General features: G+C 44.3%; 1 protein-coding gene across 2 annotated transcripts in view; it reads left to right on the top strand.

Annotated features, from left to right (window-relative positions):
- CACNA2D3 (calcium voltage-gated channel auxiliary subunit alpha2delta 3) overlaps positions 1–23,538 on the top strand; it is an 874,937-nt gene that overhangs the window by 76,175 nt on the left and 775,224 nt on the right. The window lies entirely within an intron of this gene.

Genomic DNA, 23,538 nt, shown 5'->3' with positions numbered 1-23,538 from the left:
TTTCCCAGTAAAGTGAGGACTGAGCACAGGAGACAGGAGGCTGCCTTGGCTCTGCACCTGCTTTTCCCCACACCCGAGGTCTGTGTGTGCTCACACTGTGCTGGCTACGGTGTGTTCTCAGGGACCTCCAGGTGACGCAGGAGGGAGTAGAGGAGTGACAGATACGCACCCATGTCCGCAGCTGGTGTGAGGCAAAGCTGGCTTCAATGGAGCAGGTGTTGTGGAGCCAGAACTGCTTACCCCTCAGGGAGAGCTCACTCACCGTAGGGGCCCATGAAGGGGAGGAGGAATCTAAGAATTATGGGCAGCGAAACAGTGTTAATTGTAGCCCTGTTGGACTGTCCTTCAAATGTCCTTCCTCCTGTGACTGTGATGAGGCTAGTTGTCATTATAGTTATCATTTATTCAGCAACCTTGATAGGCTTTGTGCTAAATCACTCACGACCCATTTTTTGGATGAAGGCATGGGGCTCGGAGGGATGCAGGGATGCTTCCTGGTCACGTGGTAAGTTGGTGGGGCTGGTTTCAGCCCAGGTGGAAGGACGTGGGTCCCTTGAATTCAGCGTCTGTGGCTGTGGCCGTGGCTGTGGCCGAGTGAGGCTGCTGTGGGTAGGAGTCATGCTGTGCCCAGTGACAGTGGGGAAAGCAGGTGGGAAGGTATTTACACACCTTCTTGGAAATTGTATGTTGTAGCCAGCAGCTAGGTACCTTGTAAAAATTTTTCAAACATTATCTCATTGGGTCTTCATAACAGCCCTATCAGACAGGTCATGATCATTCCCATTTCCAGGTGAGGAAACAGAGTCACCTGTGAGGTCTTGGGACCAGTGGTGACCATCTGACCTGGACAGCCTATCTCTAGAGCTCCCACCCATGACCCCTAGTCTGTGCACTCGGGGGTGGGGGGCCCAACCTGGAAGAGCCGTTGCAGAAAGAATGTTCTCCATCAGGGCTGCCTTAGACTGTGCTGCTGGGAACGTCGGCACCCTGGCCTGAGAACCTGGGCTCACATTTGTATCCCCCCACATTAGACTCTGTGGCCGTGGGCAAGTCATTGCTTTTCTGTGACTTGGTTTCCTCTTATGTAAGATGGCCGAAGAGTACCCACCTCACTGGGATCTTGAGAGCTCAGTGTCTGACCCATGGTCAGCTCACAACATATAGGACCTGTTGTCAAATTCACAATCGAGAAGCAGGGGTGCAATGATGAACTATCTCCTGATTGCCAAAGCCTGAAATCCACCTCTCTGGCCCTTCTCCCATGTCCCCATCTTCCCAGAGCTTTGTCTGGAATATTCCTCCTGGCTGTCCCTTCCTCTCTGCTTGATGGCCACATGGACGGGGCCTCTCCACTTGAGTCTCCTGTGGAAGGGCTGCCCCCTGCCCGATTGCCTGTGGTTGTGTCCTCTGATCATTTCCCACATGGCCACCAAGTGACCCTGCCTGCAAAGCACCTCTGACCGGTCACTTTGCTAAAAAGTCCAGAATGGTACCCAGTCACTTACTGCCAGCTTTTTTTGAACCTTAGAGGGTATTAGAATTATTTGGAGAATTTGCCTAATATGCGCATTCTGGGGTCCCGTACCCAGAGGTCTAGTCCTAGGTCTGGGTCAGGCCTGGGAACCTGCTCCTGGCTGTTGCCCCAGGTGACTGATGCGTGAGATCTGTGCTGAAACACTGACCCGTGAGGATGTAGTTCAGGTTCCTTAACACACCCCTCGGCCTGTCTTGTTTCCGCCTCCATGTCTTTGTTAGGCCAGCCCTCTGTCTCCTGCCTCTGTTGCCCTTTTTGCCTGGTTTTGTGTTTTAAGATTTAGCTCTAAGAGAGACTGACATGAAGACGCAATGACAGAGTTGATCATCATAGTATCTAGTACTCACTGAAGCACGTGGGTTCCAGGTGTTAACCCGCTGACTCTTCTAGCCCCGTGAGGCCAATGCGGTTATGGTCTCCACTTTGACAGATGTGGAAAGCGAGGTGTTGGGAGGTTGAGTGGCTTGCCCCAGGGAGAAGCCCAGGTAGTCCAGATCTCAGTGGGCGGGGGCGCCATCTCTTGGACTTTTGCAGCACTGCCTTGGGTTGTCACTGTGTCACAATGATTGGAGGACGCTGCTGGCATTCAGGGTGCAGAGCTCAGGGCGATGGGCGTCCTGAGGCCTGTGAGTCAGCCCTGTTTCTGGAGACTGTCCCACATCCCTAGTGCACAGTGGGTAAGTCTGCTGCATCCTCATTCGTGCAGGTGAAAACCTGATCATAAGGATCTGAGCCTAGAATCTAAGTTAAACACATGTTTTTATTATTTCATGGTTTTAATGAACAATGAAGTTTTCTAGAGCATGACTACCATAAATCATCAAGAGTTATTCATCCACCCTGGCCGGTTTGGCTCAGCGGTTAGCGCATTGGCCTACAGTCCAGAGAGACCTGGGTTCGGTTCCTGCTAAGGGCACGTACCTTGGTTGCAGTTTGTCCCTGGCCCTGGTTGGTCGTGCGGGTGGCAGCACTTGATGTGTCCCTTTCACATCGATGTTTCTCTCTCTCTCTCTTCCTCTCTCTCCCTCCCACTCTATCTGAACAAAAAAATGGAAAAAATGTCCTCAGGTAAGGATAAAAAAAAAGTTATTCATTGTTTCGGAGGCATCCCATCATCGAGGACCACAATAACAGCCATTAAGACGCATAGTCACGGGAATGTATAGTACAGCGTAGGTCATATAGTCAGTGGTGTCAAATGGGTACTGGACTTGTCCGAGTGATCACTTCATACGTTACATAAATGTCTAATCACTCTGTTGTGCACCTCAAACTGATATAATATTGTATGTCAACTGTAATTGAAAAGTAAAAAGACACACCTGTGTCTGCCCGTGTTTGTAGCTGTTAAACTTTTGGTGATCTACATAGAGGCACAAGCATTCGACTGTGAATGTGTTTAGTGTAGCTGTGTCTTAGTGTTTACCTACTGAAGGGTATATTACTTTATTATATTAAATGTATTTTAAATATATTATTCAACGTATCTTATTTTATTATAAGCTAGTTGTCTTTGATTCCCTTTTATATTATAGATCAGGCATACCACTGATTTTCTTTTATGTTATATGCTGATAGTATCTGAGTTTCATTTCAGAATAGTAAAGGAGACAGCACCAAATGATTATTGAAAAAGGAGGTGTTTGGTCTCATCAGATTAAAATCCACTTCTCTAAAAGTCAGGAGTGGAAGGGCAGTGAGTTCTCAGGAGGGGCAGTTCACGGATGGAGGATGGATCCTCACTAGAAAGTTGTTAAAATACGCGGAATGCCTTTGCCAGACCTCAGCTTGCCTCCTGCCCACACATCACAGCCCTCCCAGTTCTCTTTGAGATGTTAATTTGTTGCTCAGAAAATTATCTTGTCACTGACAAACGGAATCGGGAAGAATCAGCTCTTATAAAGTGGTTCCTATGGCATCTGCAGGGCTTTGTCAGTTTGCAAGTTATGAATATTTATGTCTCAGAAAAAATTCCTCATTTAAATTGCATTTTCTGTAATTTCCCACTTAATTTCCCATGGAAAATAATGACATTTCCAGCCCTTGCCTAGGTGAATGTCTTCAGAGATGGCAATTTTTGCTCATAGGCTGAAGGGGCACCGGGATTTTCTGAATTCCACGCAGATACAATCCTGCTGCTGCAATTGTTTTTATATAAAATAACGCATGTGCCCAGTACATTATCGACTGAACAGAAATGCCAGATGTGATTATGATAAATTAGACCTTTTGCATTATTTGTGAGATCCAATGTAAAATGGGTCCCCCCCCCCTTTTTTTTTTATCAGAGCTGTTGTGGGACTTGTTAGTAAACAATTTTAAAATTTATTATACAAAGGGTTATGTTTTAAAGTCTGTTCTAGCCCAGGTTTCCTCATCTCCATCCACGAGTTCTTCAGGCAGAAAAGGGGATCTGTTAAAAATGTCATTGGCCATGTGTTGGGTGGCCTGAATAAAGTCCCAGAGAAGCTGAACTTGGGGACGGCAGGAATGTCTTCATGTCGGCCTCAAGTGGGCTGGTCCCAGTTATGGTTATTTGTGAATCTACAGGAAAGTGTGGGCGTCTATAGCATGTCCTCATCCCTTCTCAGTTTCTTTTTTTTTTATTGATTAATTTTTGTTAGACATGCTTCTCCTTTTTTCCCCCATTGACACCTTCCTTCCCATCCCCCCCCATCCCCAGCTTTGTTGTTTGTGTCCATCGGTTATGTGTACATGCATATAAGTTCTGTAGTTTATCTCTTCCCTCCGCCCCCCACCCCCTATTCAGAGGGTTGTCATTCTGTACCCTACTTCCATGTCTCTGGGTCTACCCTGTTCCTCAGACTGTTATGTTCATTATATTCCACAAATAAGTGAGATCATGTGATATTTGTCTTTCTCTGCTTAGCTTGTTTCACTGAGCATAATACTCTCCAGGTCCTTCCATCCATCTCAAAGGATAAGAGATCTTTCTTTCTTACAGCTGCATAGTATTCCATTGTGTATATGTACCACAGCTTTTTAATCCAATCATCTACTGATGGATACTTGGGTTGTTTCCAGATTGTAGCTATTGTAAATAGTGCTGCTACAAACATAGGGTACATATATTCTTTCTGATTGGTGTTTCAGGCTTCTTAGGGTATATTCCTAGAAGTGGGATCACTGGGTCAAATGGCAGTTCAATTTTTAACTTTTTGAGATAACACCATAGCGTTTTCCATAGTGGCTGCACCAGTCTGCATTCCCACCAGCAGTGTACTAGAGTCCCCTTTTCTCCACACCCTTGCCAACACTTGTTGTTTGATGATTTGCTGATGATGACCAATCTGATAGGTGTAAAGTGATAACCTCATAGTTGTTTTAATTTGCATCTCTCTGATGATTAGTGACATTGAGCATTTCTTCATATATCTCTTGGCCATTTGTATGTCCTTTTTTGGAGAGGTGTCTCTTTAGGTCCTCTGCCCATTTTTTAAATTGGGTTCTTTGTCTTCCTTTTGTTGAGTTGTATGAGTACTCTATATATTTTGGAAATTAACCCCTTATCTGATGCATCATTGGTGATTATGGTCTCCCATATAGTGGGATCCCTTTCCGTTTTGATGGTTGTTTCTTTTGCTGTGCAGAAGCTTTTGAGTTTGATGTAGTCCCATGTGTTCATTTTTTTCTTTTGTTTCTGTTGCCTTAGGTGATGTATCAGTGCTAATTCTGCTGCATATGATGTCTGAAACTTTGTTGCCTACATTTTCTTCTAGGATTTTTATGGATTCATGGGTCACATTTAAGTCTTTTATCCACTTTGAGTTTATTCTTGTGTATGGTGTAAGTTGATGGTCTAGTTTCATTTTTTTGTATGTAGCTGTCCAATTTTTCCAACACCGTTTATTAAGGAGGCTGTCTTTACTCCATTGTATGCTCTTGCCACCTTTGTCAAATATTAATTGAGCATAATGTTTTGGGTCCATTTCTGTGTTCTCTGTTCTGTTCCACTGGTCTATATGCCTGTTCTTGTGCCTGTACCAGGCTGTTTTGATTACAGTAGCTTTGTAGTATAACCTGATATCCGGTATTGTGATTCCACCTACTTTGTCCTTCTTTTTCAAGATTGCTGTGTCTATTCGGGGTCTTTTTTGGTTCCATATGAACTTTTGAAGTATTTGTTCTACTTCTGTGAAATATGTCGATGTTTTGATGGGGATTGCATTGAATCTATAGATTGCTTTGGGTGATATGGACATTTTAATGATGTTAATTCTTCCAATCCATGAACAAGGTATATGCTTCCACTTTTTTATATCTTTCTCTATTTCTTTTTCAATGCCCTGTTGTTTCAGCAAATAGGTCCTTTACTTCTTTGGTTAACTTTATTCCTAGATATCTTAATTTTTTTGCTGCAATGGTAAATGGGTTTTTTTTGTTTCTCTTTCTGTAACTTCATTATTGGCTTATAAGAATGCTGTTGATTTTTGACATTAATTTTGTATTCTGCTACTTTGCCAAATTCATTTATTAAATCTAGTAAATTTTTGATGGAGTCTTTAGGGTTTTCTATGTATAATATTATGTCATGTGCGAATAATGACAGTTTCAATTTTTCCTTTTCAATTTGGTCACCTTTATTTTTTCTTCATGTCTGATTGCTGTGGCTAAGACTTCCAGTACTATGTTAAATAAAAGTGGAGAAAGTGGACATCCCTGTCTTGCTTCTGTTCTTAAGGGAAATGTTTTCAGTCTTTGCACATTGAGTATGATGTTGGCTGTAGGGCTTTCATATATGGCCTTTATTATGTTGAGATATAATCCCTCTATTCCCACATTGCTGAGTGTTTTTATCAGAAATGGGTGCTGGATTTTGTCAAATGCTTTTTCAGCCTCTATTGATATGATCATTGGTTTTTATCCTTCATTTTGTTTATGTGGTGTATCACCTTTATTTATTTGTGAATATTGTACCAGCCTTGCATCCCTGGGATGAATCCCACTTGATCATGGTGGATAATTTTTTTGATGTACTGCTGGATCCAATTTGCTATTATTTTGTTCAGGATTTTGGCATCTATGTTCATCAGGGATAGAGTTTGGAAATCTTCCTTCTTCTTGAATTTTTTGAAATAGTTTGAGGAGAGTAGGTATTAGTTCTTCTTTGAATGTTCGGTAGAATTCCCCCGTGAAGCTGTCTGGGCCTGGGCTTTTGTTTGCTGGGAGCATCTTAATTATATCTTCAATTTCTTTTGTTGTTATTGGTCTGTTCAAGTTTTCTATCTCTTCCTGGTTCAGTTTTGGGAGACTATGTGTTTCTAGAAATTTGTCCATTTTGCTTAGATTGTCGAATTTGTTGCCGTATAATTGTTCATAGTAGTTGTTAATGATCCTTTGTGTTTCTGTGGTGTCAGTTATTATTTCTCCTCTTTAATTTCTGATTTTGTGTATTTGGGTTCTCTCTCTTTGTTTCTTGGTGAGTCTAGTTAAGGGTCCATCAATCTTGTTTATCTTTTCGAAAAACCAGCTCTTTGTTTCATTGATCCTTTGAAATGTTTTTTTTTTTTTTTTGGTCTCCATGTCATTTATTTCTGCTCTGATCTTTACTATTTCCTTCCTTCTACTTGCTCTGGGGTTTTCTTTTTGTTTACTTTCTAGTTCTTTAAGTTGTGAAGTTAGATAGTTTATTAAAAATTTTTCTTGTTTCTTGAGGTAGGCCTATAGTGCTATGAACTTCCCTTTCAGAACTGCTTTCACTGCATCCCATAGATTTTTGTGTTGTGTGTTTATTTTCATTGGTTTCCCGGGAGTTTTTAATTTCTTCTTTGATCTCCATGGTAACCCATTCATTGTTCAATAACATGCTATTTAGCCTCCATGTGTTCAAATGTCATTGCCTGTTTTTGTTGCAATTGATTTCTAGTTTCATGCCATTGTGATCTGAGAAGATGCTTGATATGATTTCAGTCTTCTTGAACTTCTAGAGACTTAGTTTGTGTCCTAACATGTGGTCTATCTTTGAGAATGTCCCATGTGCACTTGAGAAGAATGTGAATTCTGTGGTTTTGAGGTATAATTCTCTGTAGGTATCTCTTAAATCTATTTGGTCTAGTGCTTCATTTAGAGTCTCTGTTTCCTTGCTAATTTTTACTCTAGAAGATATGTCAGTGATGTCAGTGGGGTGTTGAAGTCCCCTGCTATGATTATATTGCTGTCGATTTCTCCTTTGAAGTCCACCAGAAGATTTTTAATATATTTTGATGTTCCTATATTGGGTGCATATATGTTTATCAAAGTTATATCTTCCTGTTGGATAGATCCTTTCAATATTATGTAGTGGCCTTCTTTGTCTCTAGTTATGGCCTTTATTTTGAAATCTATTTCATCAGATATGCGTATTGCTACCCCAGCTTTTATTTTTTCCTTTCTGTTTGCTTGGAAGATTTTTTTCTATCCCTTCTCTTTCAACCTATGTGAGTCTTTTGTTGTGAGGTGGGTTTCTTGTAAACAACATATATATGAATCATGCTTTCTTATCCAATCCAATCAGCTACTCTGTGTCTTTTTTTTTTTTTTTTTAATCATCCTTACCCGAGGACATTTTTCCATTTTTTGTTCAGGTAGAGTGGGAAGGAGAGAGAAGAACAGAGAGAGAGAGAGAAACATCGACGTGAAAGGGACACATCGAGTGGTTGCCACCCGCACAACTAACCAGAGCCGGGGACAAACTACAACCGAGGTATGTGCCCTTAGCGGGAACCGAACCCAGGTCTCTCCGGACCACAGGCTGATGCTCTAACCGCTGAGCAAAACCGGCCAGGGCTACTCTGTGTCTTTTTATCTGAGCATTCATTCAGTTCATTTACATTTAAGGTGATTATTATTATTTTTTTTTATTAATTAGTTTTTGTTACAGATGTTTCTCCTTTCCCCCCACTGATTCCCCCCTCCCTCACCCTCCCTACCCTGTCCCCAGCTTTGTTGTCCTTGTCCATTGTTCATGCATACATGCATATAAGTTCTGTGGTTTATCTCTCTGGTGATTATTAATATGTACTTATTTATTGCCATTTTTGTTTAGTGTGGTTATATTTTTCTTCCTATCTTTTACTAATTACAGCAATCCTTTTAACATTTCTTGCAGTGCTGGTTTGGTGCCAATGTATTCGCTTAGCCTTTTTTTTTGTCTGGGAAGCTCTTTACTTGACCTTGTATTTTAAATGATAGCTTTGCTGGGTAGAGTAGTCCTGGATTTAGATCCTTGTTTTTCATGACCTTGATTACTTCATGCCATTCCCTTCTGGCCTGTAGTGTTTCTGTTGAGAAGTGCGCCAAGAGCCCTATGGGGGTTCCTTTGTAAGTAAACTGTTGCTTTATCTCTTGCTGCCTTTAGGATTCTCTCTTTGTTTTTAATTTTTGGCATTTTAATTACTATGTTTCTTGGTGTGGGCCTGTTTGGGTTCTTCTTACTTGGGGTTCTCTGGGCTTCTTGAACTTGAATGCCTTCTTCCTTCACCAAATTAGGGAAGTTTTCTGTCACCATTTCTTCAAATATATTCTCTAACCCTTGCTCATTTTCTTCTTCTTCGGGAACTCCTATGATGTGAATATTATTACGTTTCCAGTTGTCCCACAGTTCTCTTAAGCTGTCTTCCTGTTTTTTAATTGTTTTTTCCTTTTGGTTTTCTGGTTGGTTGATTTTGTCTACTCTGTCTTCTAATTCATTGATCCGGTCCTCAGCTTTCTCTACTCTGCTGTTTAGTCCTTCCAATGTGTTCTTTATTTCTGCTATACCATTCTTCATTTCTTCTTGGTGGTTTTTTATTTCTAATTGGTTGATTTTCAATGTTTCTATGTCTTTACTCATGGTGTTGATGTCCTTACTCATGCTGTAGAGATTCCTCAAGATCATGGCTCTGAATTCTAGCTCTGTTAACTTGCTTAACTGAATTTCATTTATCTCATCTTTGGTAGAGGTCTCTTGTTCTTTTATTTGGAATTTGTTTCTCAGTTTCACCATTTTGGCTATCTCAGTGGGTTTTGGAGCCTGTCAAATGTTCCCTGTGGGTGTTGGTGTTCTGCTGTTGTGGCTCCCTCTACTGGGTTTGGGTGAGTGTGGGAGGAGCCATGTTAAACACCACTGTCAAGTCTTACTTTCCTGGGTAGAGTTGCAAGTCCAGGAAAAGCTCAGTTATCCTCTTGCTTTTTGCCTGGAGGCTATTAGTCCTGGTTACTTGCAGAGCCTTTGGTTCTCAGTTGAATGAAAAACTCCCTCAGGTGTTCAGTGTAAGGGATTTTCCTAGGGTGGGGCAGATGCTGGTTGTTAATGAGCCTCTATTTGCATTTCAATGGCCCACCATTGAATCTCTGCAGGAGGGGCCGTCACCTCTCCCCCAGAGTCCTGGGAAGGAGTAAGAAGGCCACCCGTTCTGCTCAGGGAAAGTTCTGAGTGCCTTCCAAATACCTAGTGTCCTCACACAGTTCCAGTCCAGTCTGCCCTCCCTCTGCCGGAGCCCAAGGTAAGTGGCTGAGGCTATTAGCGCTCTGTCCTGGCTCTCTGCCCGGTGGGGGGGTTCTTGAGAGTTTAACCCCCAGGGCGCTGCTCACAGCTAAGACCACTGCTGTCTGTGGGCTCCCAGACCCCTCTCATGCTTCTGCAATCCTACCAGGATTGATTCAGTGTCCCTGGTTATATGGTCCTCATAAGCTCCTTTTCTATTGCTTTTTCCTGACGATTTGTCTTTATTTTAGTTGTAATTCCAATTCGGTCCTGGGAGATGGTCTGTGTAGCTTCCATTCACTGCACTGCCGTTTTGGAATCTCCCCTTCTCAGTTTCTGTAATGCCTGACTCCAGTGTGGATCCACCTTCATCATTTTTTCCACATCAACACTTATCAGAAGTGTTCTTTTTTTCTTCCTGGTATCATTATTTCCCTCTGGTCTTATACAGATCTCCCGAGGGAAGCAAGGAGGATGAGCTCACAGATAAAATTTTTTTCTTGAGCTGTGTATGTTGATATTTTGGCAAGTCATCATGATAATATCTTATACTTTTCAGAATCTTAGTTTCAGAACTGCTTCTATGTCAGAACTTTTCTCTTTGATCCGCAGGCCGCTGTCCTATGAGTGGGCAGGACAGGACGGGGTGTGTCACTGAGCCCATCTTTCCATATCCATGCCTCCATTTCTTAGTTTTCCGCACATTTTTTTTTTTTTTAATCCTCACCCCAGGACATTTTTCCATTTTTTTTTTTTTTTTGTTGTTCAAATAGAGTGGGAGGGAGGGGGGGTGGAGAGAGAGAGAGAGAGAGAGAGAGAGAGAGATGCCATTTTCTTATCAGATTTTTCTTTTTCTAACCTAAAAGATCTAAAAGGCTGGTTCTGTTTTTAACCTGTGCATAACAAGGAAGGGGGTGAACCACAACCTTTGTGTGTCTGTCTTTGTAATGCCTAAAAGAGCCTCCTCCTAATAGACTCTTTGCTGCTCTGCCAGCGGACTGAAAGAGGTCTGAGACAGTGAGCCCACCATTGCCAGACACGCCTGACTTCTGTTTGCTGGCTTAGCCTTTGAAGGGCATTTTAAAGTGTCTTGACTCCTCTTCATGTGAACCAAGTAGGGCCAGCAGCCTGGTGTGAGGCCAGAGCCTCTGGCTTCCTGTGGCCCAGGGTATTTCTGTTAACCAGCTGGAGGCTGCTGGTCAGGCTCCCTCAGAGGAGAATGTGATGGGCCAGCCACTCTGTGGGCTCTGTTTGCTAACTTATACCATTTTCTCACTTTTTATGCTTCCATTCCAGTACGTTTGGACAATGAAATTCAATTGGCCCATTTCTAGCATGTTCAATGGCTTTGTTCTCCTGCTCTGGGACTGAGCCTCACATGGAATTATGTAAAAGGAAGAGTCAGCTGGGAACACAGTGGAATTCAAGGGTTGGTCTCTGTGGTTTCAGGGCCCTGGTTTTGCCTGTCAGGCCTGATTGGTGACATCATTCTCAGCCCCAGGCCTAGTGAGGCCTCCCTGCAGTGCATAGGTCTGGTGGGCAGGGTCACTCACCAAAGCCTTTATTCTTCGGCAGACTTGCCTGAACTGAGTGATGGCTACGGCCATGAGCTCCTAAGGGCCTGGCTCCTTACAGCTGCTGAGGAATAGACAACTTTATGAATGTGTCTATTTCTCTTACTCCTGGCCCGCTACTTTTTGTGTCCCTCCCTTTTTCTTTTTTTTAAATCCTTACTTGAGGATATGCTATTGATTTTAGAGAGAGAGGAAGGGAGGGAGAGTGAGAAAAACATTGATCAGGTGCCTCCAATGCGCACCCTGACTGGGGATCAAACCTGCAACCTTTTTGGTGTAGGAGATGGCACTCCAGTCAACTGAACCAGGTCCCCTTTTTCCTTTTTAAGCCCTTATTTCTGGTCTTCTCTTTTTATTTTCCTTCTTTACCTCTCCTTGACCTTCCTGCTCCTTAGACTAAGGGTTATATTTCCTATTTGGTATACATTTAAAAAGTATATATATCTTTTTAAAAAAATTATGGAAATCTTTAAGCATACAAACCAGAATCATAAAATCATACAAATTCAACACTTATTAACTCTTGGCCAAATCTGGTTTCATCTCTACCCCCAGTATTCCCCTCCTCTGCCCCCTAGATTGTTGTGAAGCAATTCTCATGCATCGCATCTTATCTCTCGGTATTTCAGTGTGCACCCCTACAGGAGATGGACTCCTTCTTGCTCCCTCTCTTTTTAGATGAAAGACTATTATAGGAGGACATCAGAGAAACTTGGTTTTTCAGAGGCCAGCAACGGTCATTAAAAGCAGCATTTTTCAAAGTGCAGTACACAAGGTAATTACGGAGGCATGCAACAGCTAAAAAAATTTTGATATGTTTGTTTTTCTGCATCTACTTTATTTTATGGGACTGATACTAATGTTAATAAAGAAATGAATCAATTTAAAAATAAAAGTATTAGGTAATTATATGTGGAAGCTAAAAAGCAAAATAAAAGATAAACAAAACAGAAAAAGACTGATAGATACAGAGAACAGACTGATCGTTGCCAGAGGGGAGGGGGTGGGGGCTGGGTGAAAAGGTGAAAGGATTAAGAAGTACCAATTGGTGGTTACAAAATAGTTTCACAGTTGTAAAGTACAGTGTAGGAAATAACAATAAAAGTATTAGGCAAATAAGAGTGTAGGTCAGGGGTTAGAAAACTATGACCTGAGGGCAAATTTGGCCCACTGCCTGTTATTTTTTGGTTAATAAAGTATTATGGGGACACAGCCTTTCTCATTTGTTTACGTATTGCTTATGGCTGCTTTCATGCAAGAATGGCAGAGCTGAGTAGCTGCGACAGAGATTGTCTGGTTTGCAAAGTTGAAATCATTACTCCCTGGCCCCGCACAGGAAAATGCTTGCTGATCCATGGTCTAGGAAGTATATGGGTGGAGCGCATATTAGGACCTTGGCACACAAATGGATAACGTTTGGGAAATGCCAGTCAGACCCAGCCTCTTGCATTGTAGCTGATGGAGCTAAGTTCCAGAGAGGGAAGGTTTGCCCTGGGTCACACAGCTGGGCTGGCAGTCCATCCAGCAGCCTGGTCCTCCCATCCGTAGGCTTGCTTTCCCCAGCATAAGGTGCTGCCCCAGACCTGTGTTAATACTCTGAGCATTTCAGGTTGAGTCTAGGCCTTATGGTGGGCAGCCATTCATTCCAGAGCAGAAACCATTTCTAGTTTTCAGTAAGTTAGAACGAAATTGTTTGTATTAAGTTTCTGTTGCTGTAACCCCTCACATTATTACACCAACTAGGAGAAAAGTAATTTCAATGACAAGAACCGTATTTGTGACGTTGAATAATTTACCACCAAAGAAAATGCACAGAGGGTCTCCTCACACAGAGGACTGAGCTGATTTTACTCTGAGGTATCAGTTTCATCCCTAGCCTTTGGGGCAGGCAGCCAGCTGGGAGGAAGGCATCGAGAGAAAATAAAACGAAAGAGATCTCTAGCACATATTTGTGGTTTTCTCCTTTCAGTATCTATTCCTGCCAGCTCTCCAGCTAGGAGCCACGCTACGGAGAGAACTGCTGTGGGGTAGTCATATCATCCGATTACTTAGGGTTGCGTAGCCATGAGATTATATTGACCCATAGCCTTTTCTGATAGTACCACATTTTAGGCCAGTGCTTAAGAAAATAAGATTTCTTTTGGTTGAGATTTAAAGATTTTGAGGTGAAATATTTATTCTTTAATTATCACCCCAAATTATCATTATTATATTACGTGGTCCAGGCAACCTGCTAAGATGTTTCTGTGCATCACTTAGCATTACACCACTTCCGTTGCAACTGGGCTGCACTGAGCGGTTGAGCACTGGCAGTATGGCTGGTGTCGGTCAAGGTGCCACGCTAACGTGAAACAGACATTGGAGTGTGGAGACAGAGGACAAGAAAAAGAGTGGAAAACATATCATAGCTTAAGAACACTGATTACATGCCGAAATGATAGTATTTTGGAGTAATAAATATATAATTGAAATTAATTTTATGTTTCTTTTTACTTTTTTTTCTTTTTTTCTTTATTGATTTTAGAGGGAGAGGGAGAGAGAGAGAAAAACATTGATGAGAGCGAACATCGATTGGCCGCCTCCTGCATGCCCCTCACTGGGGATCGGGCCCACAACCTGGGCATGTGCCCTGACCAGGAATTGAACTGACGACCTCTTGGTGCATGGGTTGATGCTCAACCACTGCGCCACACTGGCTGGGCTGTTTCTTTTTACTTTTTAATATAGTTGTCAGAAAATGTAAGTGACGCATGTCATTTAAGTTAGACATCGCCATTTGCCAAGGTCGCAGAGCGAGGAGGTGGGAGAGGTGGGCTTGTACATGGCCTGGCACCCCCGTATCCCGAGCAGTTCTTTTTTTTTTTTTTTTCTTTATCCTCACCCGAGGACATTTTTCCATTTTTTGTTCAGATAGAGCGGGAGGGGGAGAGAGGAAAAGAGAGAGAAACATCGACGTGAAGGGACACATCGAGTGGCCGCCACCCGCACAACCAAGCAGGGCCGGGGACAAACTGCAACCGAGGTACGTGCCCTTAGCGGGAACCGAACCCGGGTCTCTCTGTACTGCAGGCAGACGCTCCAACCGCTGAGCCAAACCGGCCAGGGCCCGAGTAGTTCTTTACTGGAACTTTAATCATTCATTTAAAAAGAAAGAGTGTCGTGCCCGGCCGCTGTAGCTCAGTAGTTGAGCATTGTCCCATGCTCGATTCCAGGTCAGGGCACATGCCCGAGTTGTGGGCTTGATCCCTTGTAGGGGGTGCGCAGGAGGCAGCTGATTGATGTTTCTCTTTCACGTTGCTGTTTCTATCTTCCTCTCTCTGAAATCCATACAAACACTTTTTTTTTAAAAAAGAAAGAGCATTGTGAGAACATTTATAACTATGTTTAAATCTTGGATCCATTGTATGTTCTTTTCCATATTGTGCCTGCAGTGTGGGGCGATGTAGTTCCCCCCTTGCACAGACCACTGCTAGCCTGCCCGGATGAATGGGCGTTGGTGTAGGAGTCGGGGTGGCAGCCTTCCAGCCCAGCAGCGAGGAGAAACGTGCATTTGTCTGAGTTGCCTCGGGAGTGACAGAGACCAGGCTCCGTGCACCGTCGCACCATACAGAGAGTGGGCCACGGAGCACGGTCACCAGTGAGTGCTGATGGTGTGAGGGGACATTGACAAATCGCTGCTCTCTGTAATTTCATCACGGGAGCTGTGAGATGGAGCCGCTTGACAGAGAGCATTTCTACGAGATTACTTAGGATTACCTCCCCTGGTGTATCTGTTCTCACGACACTTAGCCCTTTCCCTGAAAGGTGATCTACAGCCCAGCTGGCTGAGTGACCGCCTTGGGTCCCCTGTCATTTGAGCCCAGTGACTCAGAGCTCCACCTCCCTTTTATTTTGATTAATCCTCATCTGAGGATATTTTTTCCATTGATTTTTTTTAGATAGAGTGGAAGGGAGGGGGAGAGAGAGGAAGAGAGAGAGAAGAAGGAGAAACATCGATGTGAGAGAGACACATCGATTGGTTGCCTCCCAAATGACCCAGACTGGGGCCAGGGATCGAACCTGCAACCCAAGTTTGTGTCCTTGACCAGGAATTGAACCTGAGACCCTTCAGTCTGCAGGCCGACACTCTAACGGCTGAATCAAACTGGCCAGGGCCAGAACCCCTTTGAAGTTGGGGTAACCCAATGTTATTGACTCGATTTGGTGACGCATTTCCTCCACTATTTTCTAAGAAGACTGAGTAGTGAGCGCGTTCTGTAACTTCTTTACTTGGTTCATCTTGTGTACCAACTGCCTTTTAAGATGTTGGTGTTCCTCAGGGGCCTTTGGGGAGAGCTGGATCCCCAGCAAGCCACTCACTGGCTTGGGAAGTCTCCTGCTGTGTGGGGGGCACTGGTCTCTGAATGGTCTGTGCTTTGGCCCTGGACAGCCTGCAGTCTGACCAGGGCCTTGGGCGGCACCTCCGCCCCCCACCCCAGCTTCAGCAGCTCAGAAATCCCTGGTCCTAGTCTCATTGTGGCCTTGCTGGTGCCAGGCCTCTGTTACTCCCCTGTGGCTGTCCTTGGTGGTGAGCGGAGTCCCTTGGTGGGCTCTCCTCGGCTTCCATTTTGAACGGACATACCCACTTCGGGTCTATACAGGATCCCCTGCCTCGTGCTAGAATATTCCTGTGTGGGTGGTGAGACACCCCTCCCCCCAATTAGGCCAGTATATTTGGTGAATGAATGTTTGATTTGCCATACGGAACTGAGGGCTTACACAGTTTTCGGAGGATTTCCAGATACGCACTGAATAACTGGAGACCCCGGAGGATGGACGTCAGCCCTGTAATAAGGTCAGCGGTCCACCAGGCCTCACCCTCCTGCCCCACTGTTCGTACCTGGGGACCTTGCTGCCGACCGAGGCTCTGGTTGGGGTTGTGCATCCAGGGACGGAGAGAACTTTCTATAGAAGTTGCAACTAACGAAAGTACCGGTCGAAAGCGATTATTCCTGTATTCATCCAGTACCAAGCGAGGCTGAAAGGAGTTCACCCTAAATTACATTTTCAGTGTTCTGTTCTCGTGTATGTCCCGTCACAGCTTTGTCTAAAGAAAGCATAATGTACATGGCTATTAAAGCTACTGAAAGAGCCCTGGCTGGTTTGGCTCAGCGGTTAGAGCATCGGTCTGTGGTCCAGAGAGACCTGGATTCGGTTCCCGCTAAGGGCATGTACCTCGGTTGCAATTTGTTCCCGGCCCCGGTTGGGTCGTGCAGGTGGCAGCCACTCGATGTGTCCCTTTCTTGTAGATGTTTCTCTCTCTCTCTCTTCCTTCCACTCTATCTGAACAAAATATCGAAAAATGTCCTCGGGTTAGGATTAAAAATAATAATAATAATAAAAGCTGCTGAAAGAAAGACAAGAGCCCCAGTCATTTAGTTAGAATCTCTCATCTTATCGTCTGCTCCAAGAACAAAGATAGTTTAAATCTTGGATGCAGGCAGTCTCTTGGATTATATTAATGGAATATAACCTTAATAGACCCCTCCAGAGGATAAAGATAGATGAGCTCTTCCCCAGATCCTTGATCTTAAACATTTTATTATTTTACTGAATATATTTTCTCTGCTCTTCTCCTTTATCATTTTATCAGTATCTAAGGAGTTTAAAAAATTCAAAATCCCTTTAGAGGTGAATATTGCATGTGTTTCTTTTTTCCTGTAGGTGGATTTTTGATCATTAAATTTGAGATGTATTTGGCATGTGTTTATTGAGCATCTACTAAGCACCATGCACTGTTCTAGGCCTTTAGACTCCATTAGTGAACAGAAGAGAAGATTTCATGTCCTGGTGGGGCTTATATTCTAGTGAGGAAAAGGCAGATAATAAAGATAAGCATGATAGCCCTGGCCAATTAGGCTCAGCAGTTAGAGCATCGGCCCTTGGACCAAAGACTTGCCGGTTCCATTCTGGTCAATGGCATGTACCTTGGTTGTGGTTGGATCCCAGGCCCTGGTTGGGGTCCTGTGGAAGGCAACTAATCGATGTGTCTCTTACATTGATGTTTCTCTCTGTCCTTCCCCCTCTATCTGAAAATCAATGGAAAAATATCCTCGGGTGAGGATTAAAAAAAAAGATAAGCATGATAAATAAGAAAGACACATTTGTAGCAGTGATAAGTATCATGGAAACAAAGAGTGAAGAGGTAAGGAAGATTAGGAGAACCTGGGTTTGTAGGACTGGTGGGGACAGGAAGCTACTAGTCCAGTGGTGGCATCTATGACTCAGGTGGTCAGTGCTTGACTTTCCATCATGTAAAATTAGGATGTTGAGAAATGACTTCTGTGTTTTTTGAACAACTGAGTTATCATTAAAAAAATTGTCCTGTAAGCTTAACTGAACAGCTGTTGTTTCTTAGGTAATAAGACTATCTAGTGTATTTCTTTGTAGGAAAATTAACAAACATAGTCCAAAAATCTACACAGTACGCAAAAATATGTGTATCTCATGATGTCAGAGAGCTCATGTTGATCTAAGAAGTAGCATTTGTTTTTAATCGGTGGTTATATGTCAGTTTGGTCAGGACATTGGACTTTGGTAGACCTGGCTTCTTCCTCTGTCAGATGTAGACTGGGTGTTGGAAGAGTACAGAAGGTAATGGACGGAAAAACTGTGAAATGCAGCTCATCATGTCCTGGAGTGAAGCCACGTGGGGTTCACGGTCATCCACACAGCCTCTGGGGAAGATTTAGTAAACCCATAGGCTTCTGTCCCCAGGGCTGTCTGCTGACAGTTGTTTTCATGATGTGTCTTCCTCCCAGGCCAGCCTGCCCCCCGGAAGTTATCTCCCACCCAGGCTCAGCCACCTGCCTTCCAACCTGTGCTGAGGCTCTGAGAGAGGCAGAGGAGAGTGGCTGTGAACTCCAGTCATTCCTGATGGTGTGTAAATACTGATAGCTTGGTCCTGGGGAGGGGGACTGTGTGCTGATAATTTAATGGAGGGCTATGTTAATAGGACTAGATGTATAAAGATGGGGGGGATCATCGACTATTATTCAATGTTTAAAATAGACAATACCCTTGACTTAACCATCAAAAAAGTATGAAAAGGAGCACAGAAAATGTTTTTCTTTTACCTCTATTTTCCATTTCCCTGTTTCTGATATTAGTTTATCCTTCTAGATATATATTTATGCATATACAGTCATTACAAATATATATTCTTGTCTCCTCTTTTTTTTTTATGTAAGTGAGAGCACATTATATATGTTGCTATAAGCCCTGCTTTTATCCATTTGAAAGTCTCCTCATATTAGAGTACAAATGCTTTTATGTATTTTTTTTTTCAGCTGCACAGTAGGGCATGTTATGAATGGGGCATTATAATTTTAACCACGTCCCTTTGAGGGACCTATCTTTTGCTGTTATCATGCCTCCCTGAATACTTTGCACAGGCGTCATTTCACATGTGGGTACCTTTGTTTCAGGATAAATCCCTAGAAGTGGAAATGTAGAGGCCAAGGCTGATTGTGTTGTAATGTTGATATATTTCACTACATTAACCTTTAGAGGGGTTGCACCAATTTATACCCTCTCACCAGTCATGAATATGTTTCCCTACAGTCTTTTTTCTTTATCCTCACCCGAGGATATTTTTCCATTTTTTGTACAGATAGAGTGGGAGGGAGAGAGAGAAAGGGAGAGAGAGAGAGAAACATCGACGTGAAGGGACACATCGAGTGGCTGCCACCCGCACGACCAACCAGGGCCGGGGACAAACTTGCAACCGAAGTACATGCCCTTAGCGGGAACCGAACCCGGGTCTCTCCGGACTGCAGGCCGACGCTCTAACCGCTGAGCCAAACTGGCCAGGGCTCCCTACAGTCTTGTAAGGACATTGTGCCAGTGAACTTCCCCCACCTGATAGGTGAAAAGGGATGCAGCTTTGAGAAAGGGGATTCCTGAATCTCCCCTGTGCCCTCTGGACTGCCAACTTCTCTCTATTCTGCATTTTCCCAGAAGAGGTGACTAGCGCCTGGGATGCTACTTCTAGAAGACACTATAATCTGCTCTGTACTACATGTTTTCTTACCTTTGTATGCAAAACTCAGACCCATTTATTTTTTAAAAACTGAACACTTTCCTCTGACTGTCTAGGTGTTCTTAATTGCTTTCTTAGCTGACAGTGAATCAATTCTTCAGTTTTAATTTTCTCTGTCACCTGTGAATTAATGCATAATTAATGAAAGGGAACCTGTTATTTAAAGATACTTACACATTTCTTTGTAAAAGCATATTTATAAGATATGCATTATTTTATAAATTTTCTATTTTCTTTAAATTTAGGTTTTTTGGTGTTAGATTTCTTTCTGTTTTTTTTTTTTTTTTAAAGGAGGCTGAGGTGCACAATGAAAAGAAGGGCACCATTGGAAACCAGGTGAATGTATTTAGCTAGTATTGGGGAGGAAAATATTTTACTCTCCTCTTCCAGGTTCTTTCAGCTGGTCTGGCAATGAAATCAACATGAAACAGACTAACAAGAGAAAATAACTAAATTTAGTCACATATGTACATACAGGAGGCCCATATACGTGAGAGAGTGAGGGACAGAAAGGTGAAATGAAGTGTATATGGAGTCAAACGGAAGCATGAGGTAAGAAGCTTGAGGTTTCAGAGGGGAGAATGATAATCTGCAGGATGATAAGAAGAGCAGATGTTCAGTAATTAGAAGTTTGCCCTGCCCTATAGCTAGGTCATAAAAAGTTATTCCTGGTGATAATTCTCATTATGGGAAAAGCCCTAAATTTAAATTCTTAAAGGGAGAGGGAAAAGTTTCTCTTGAGGCCACAGGATATTGACTGTCTTCAGGTCAAAATAATCCACATACCACAGAGCCACATCTTGGGGTGGCGCATTCTGAACCCCTCCGCTAGGAAACGGTAGGGAACACTATGGAAATCTTGACTTCACCCACCTCTGTCTGGTGAAGGCATCTCCCAGACACCTCGAAGCCCAGGGAGTGAAAACTGGTCCTCACCAACAGTCGTGAGATTAGTTAACGTAGAGGTAAGAGGGTGTGTCTTGTACTCAGGCAGGGGTGGAGGGAAGGGAGCGCTCCATCTCGGGCTCTGAGCCTCGGTGTCCTCATCTGTGAAACGGGCATGCGGATAAGCCCTGCTCATGGATATTCCCTTGGAACTGAGATGATGGATGATGCAGTTAGTGCCGTGCCTGGGATCAGGAGAACCTCCAGGGCTCCCTGATACCCCTCCTGTTGGTTCGCTCTTACATTCTCATGGTTCCTCGCAGACCGTTAGTATGTGTGTATAATGTGGGCTCCTGCGCTGATGATCCAAGGTCAGAATATCAACTGTCAGTCGTTCCTGGTGAAGCCTCCAGATGACCCTCGTCAGTGCCTGGGAAGAGGGCCCAGAGCGCACAAATGCTTCCACAAATGGCTCTTGGTCACTGAAAGTGGGTCACATTTCCTTTCTTTAGGAAAATGCTCAGGCCATTTGCTTCCTGAAAACCCTATTTTTCACCCTTTTGAAAGCTCGTTAATAGGATAGTTTAAGTAGAAATAATAAAGCCTCTTTTCTTCAGGCCCTCTTTGGCTGTATTAATTAGTATATTTCTATAATGTTAATGCAGCTATTTACCAGCATGGGTTTGGGCCATTAAAGGCACCCCCTCCTGCCCCAACCCCTGGGGAACATTGGTAATATAGGAACAATTGCTCCCCAGTGGCATTCCTGGGTCACAGTTCATTGTTCTTTAATGGGTGTCTCCATCAGACTGCTTGTGGAAGATACAGCATCTCCTCTCTTCCGGGGCCTCACTGAGAGCAGGGCTCCTGCCGAGCACTGAACAGGATGTAGGCTGAATGAAGGAATCCCTGGTGCCCCCGCCGCTCAGTGTAAGGGGTGGCCTGCTGCCTCCAGGCGCCGCATGCAGGATCGGGTGTGGGACCACCAGTGCTGTTTCTACCAGAGTCCATGGCAGTTAGAGTGCAATGGCATGTCATTGCCAGCTTTTCCTCTGACAGGTGGGAAAGACAGATATGGAAACCTGTGACGTGGCAGAGACAGCAGAAGTGAAAATGGAATCTGATGGGCACAGTCATTTATGTTGGTGCTCACTTGGATTGGTAGCAGTGGGAAGGGGGATGAGCAAGCTTCTGGCCGCGGGTCCCGCTGTAGCACCCAGTGGTGACAGAGCCCATTCAGTAGCAAAATGCCAAAAAAGGGGCCCCAAGAGTCAGACTAGTGAGTGGCTGGTCCCCCACCGGGCCGTCCCTGCCGTGCGGGGTGTTGTCTGAGCCTTGCTGTCTCAAACAGAAACACTGGGATCAAGGCATTTGCTGAGATCCCTTGGCCCCTGGAGTTCAAGCCTTTTGGAATGGGGCCTTGGAGCAGCTCACGACTATTCATAAAGGCTTGAGATGCCTCTGGCAAGAATGAATATGGCATTTAAGATTCTCACGGGGAAATTCTCATATTCCAGACGACTCTGGCTGAGTTAATCAATTCGTTAAACCTGTCACTTACCATGCCTCGAGCATCCAGCATTAACATTTTGTCTATTTCCAAGTGCCTTTCTTTTGACTAGTAAACACACAGAGGAGCTTAAAATTCATCTTTACATCACGGCCACCAAGAGAGGCACATGGGAGGCACATCCTCCTGTCTCTAAGGGACACAGTCTGAAGCCAGCGGGCAGGACCTGGGTGGTACGCAGTGGGCTGGCACTAGAGGTGGGCTGGAGGAGTGAATGGATTTTGTCCGCTGCATCTGTTGTCATGGATGGGCCAGGCTTTCTCTTGCAGGTCGTGTGGGGAGCTGCACGAGCTCCTGCCTTGGGGCAAAGGTGTGTGGTTGGCTCTCTTGTTCCGAACAGCTTGCAGTCCTGAGGTCATGCAGCCTCCCAGGGTGTGAAAAGGCTGCCCCAGCAGAATCAGAAAGAAGCAGCTTTGACAGCTGATACCAGTATCCAGAGTCGACAGTACCAGACCAAAATGGCAGCACTGGTGTTTCTGTCTCATCATTTAGTGCTCAGACGCTGATACCAACAAGGGCTAGGGTGCAGGACCCAGACAGACCTGCTGTCCTTTGGCTGGAGTTTCTCCAACAAGCCCGGTGGGAGCAGATAGTCCATTAAACATAGTGCCCTCAAGGAGGGGTCCTCAGAAGTGACCTATGCCAAGCATCTGACAGCTGAGATGTGGCTGTGACCTTGTCCTGTGCCCCCCCCCCACACACACACTGTGCATGCTCCCCGTTCTCTCTCTTAGCTGATGTCAGGTCCGCAGAGCAACTGTGGAGCCCAGAGGCCCTGAGTTGCTAGGGAGGTGCATCGTTCTGCCCCACCTCATCTCCCTTCAGATATTCCTGTGTATGTGTGGACTTGACCTTTGGATTTTAGAAACCAAGATTCATCTTGCCTTTGTTGCCTGCCGGGTTTGCCGTGCCTTTCCTGGAGGGACCTCCCTCTTTCCAAGTGAGTGAAGCTGGTGAGGGGGGGGGGGGGGCAACACATCCTTTACTTTTTCATCGGTCACAGCCCTTCCCACGTAATTTCCAAGCTCAGGTCCACAGCCCAGTGCCCGTGTGTGTGAAATGCATTTCCTCTGGTCTCAGTTGACCAAAGAGAAATAAGGATAATAAAGGGAGGCGTTCATACATGTAAATGCATTCCAGTCAAGGGCTGCGCTTTTTTATTTCTGAACTTGCTCTTCTTTTTTGATTTAAGATATCCTCTATGAAATGACCTTAATAGAAGACTCTGTGTGTGTGTGTGTGTCTTTAATTTCCTTACTTTGTTCAATAAAAACTTGACAGTCCAGTGCAGGTTCTCTAAATTAGCAAGTCCTTGCCTTGTTTTGGGTTGTGGCCCCTTCGAGAGCTGCTCATTCCTGTGTGTCCACCCAGGTTCCCTTTCCTGCTTGTACTTTCTGGGAGATGGGGCATGGCACAGTTCAGGGATCCTGA

Source organism: Molossus molossus, unplaced genomic scaffold, assembly GCF_014108415.1.
Source record: "Molossus molossus isolate mMolMol1 unplaced genomic scaffold, mMolMol1.p scaffold_m16_p_18, whole genome shotgun sequence".
Taxonomy (NCBI): domain Eukaryota; kingdom Metazoa; phylum Chordata; class Mammalia; order Chiroptera; family Molossidae; genus Molossus; species Molossus molossus.
This window is presented reverse-complemented; position numbering and strand designations above follow the sequence as displayed.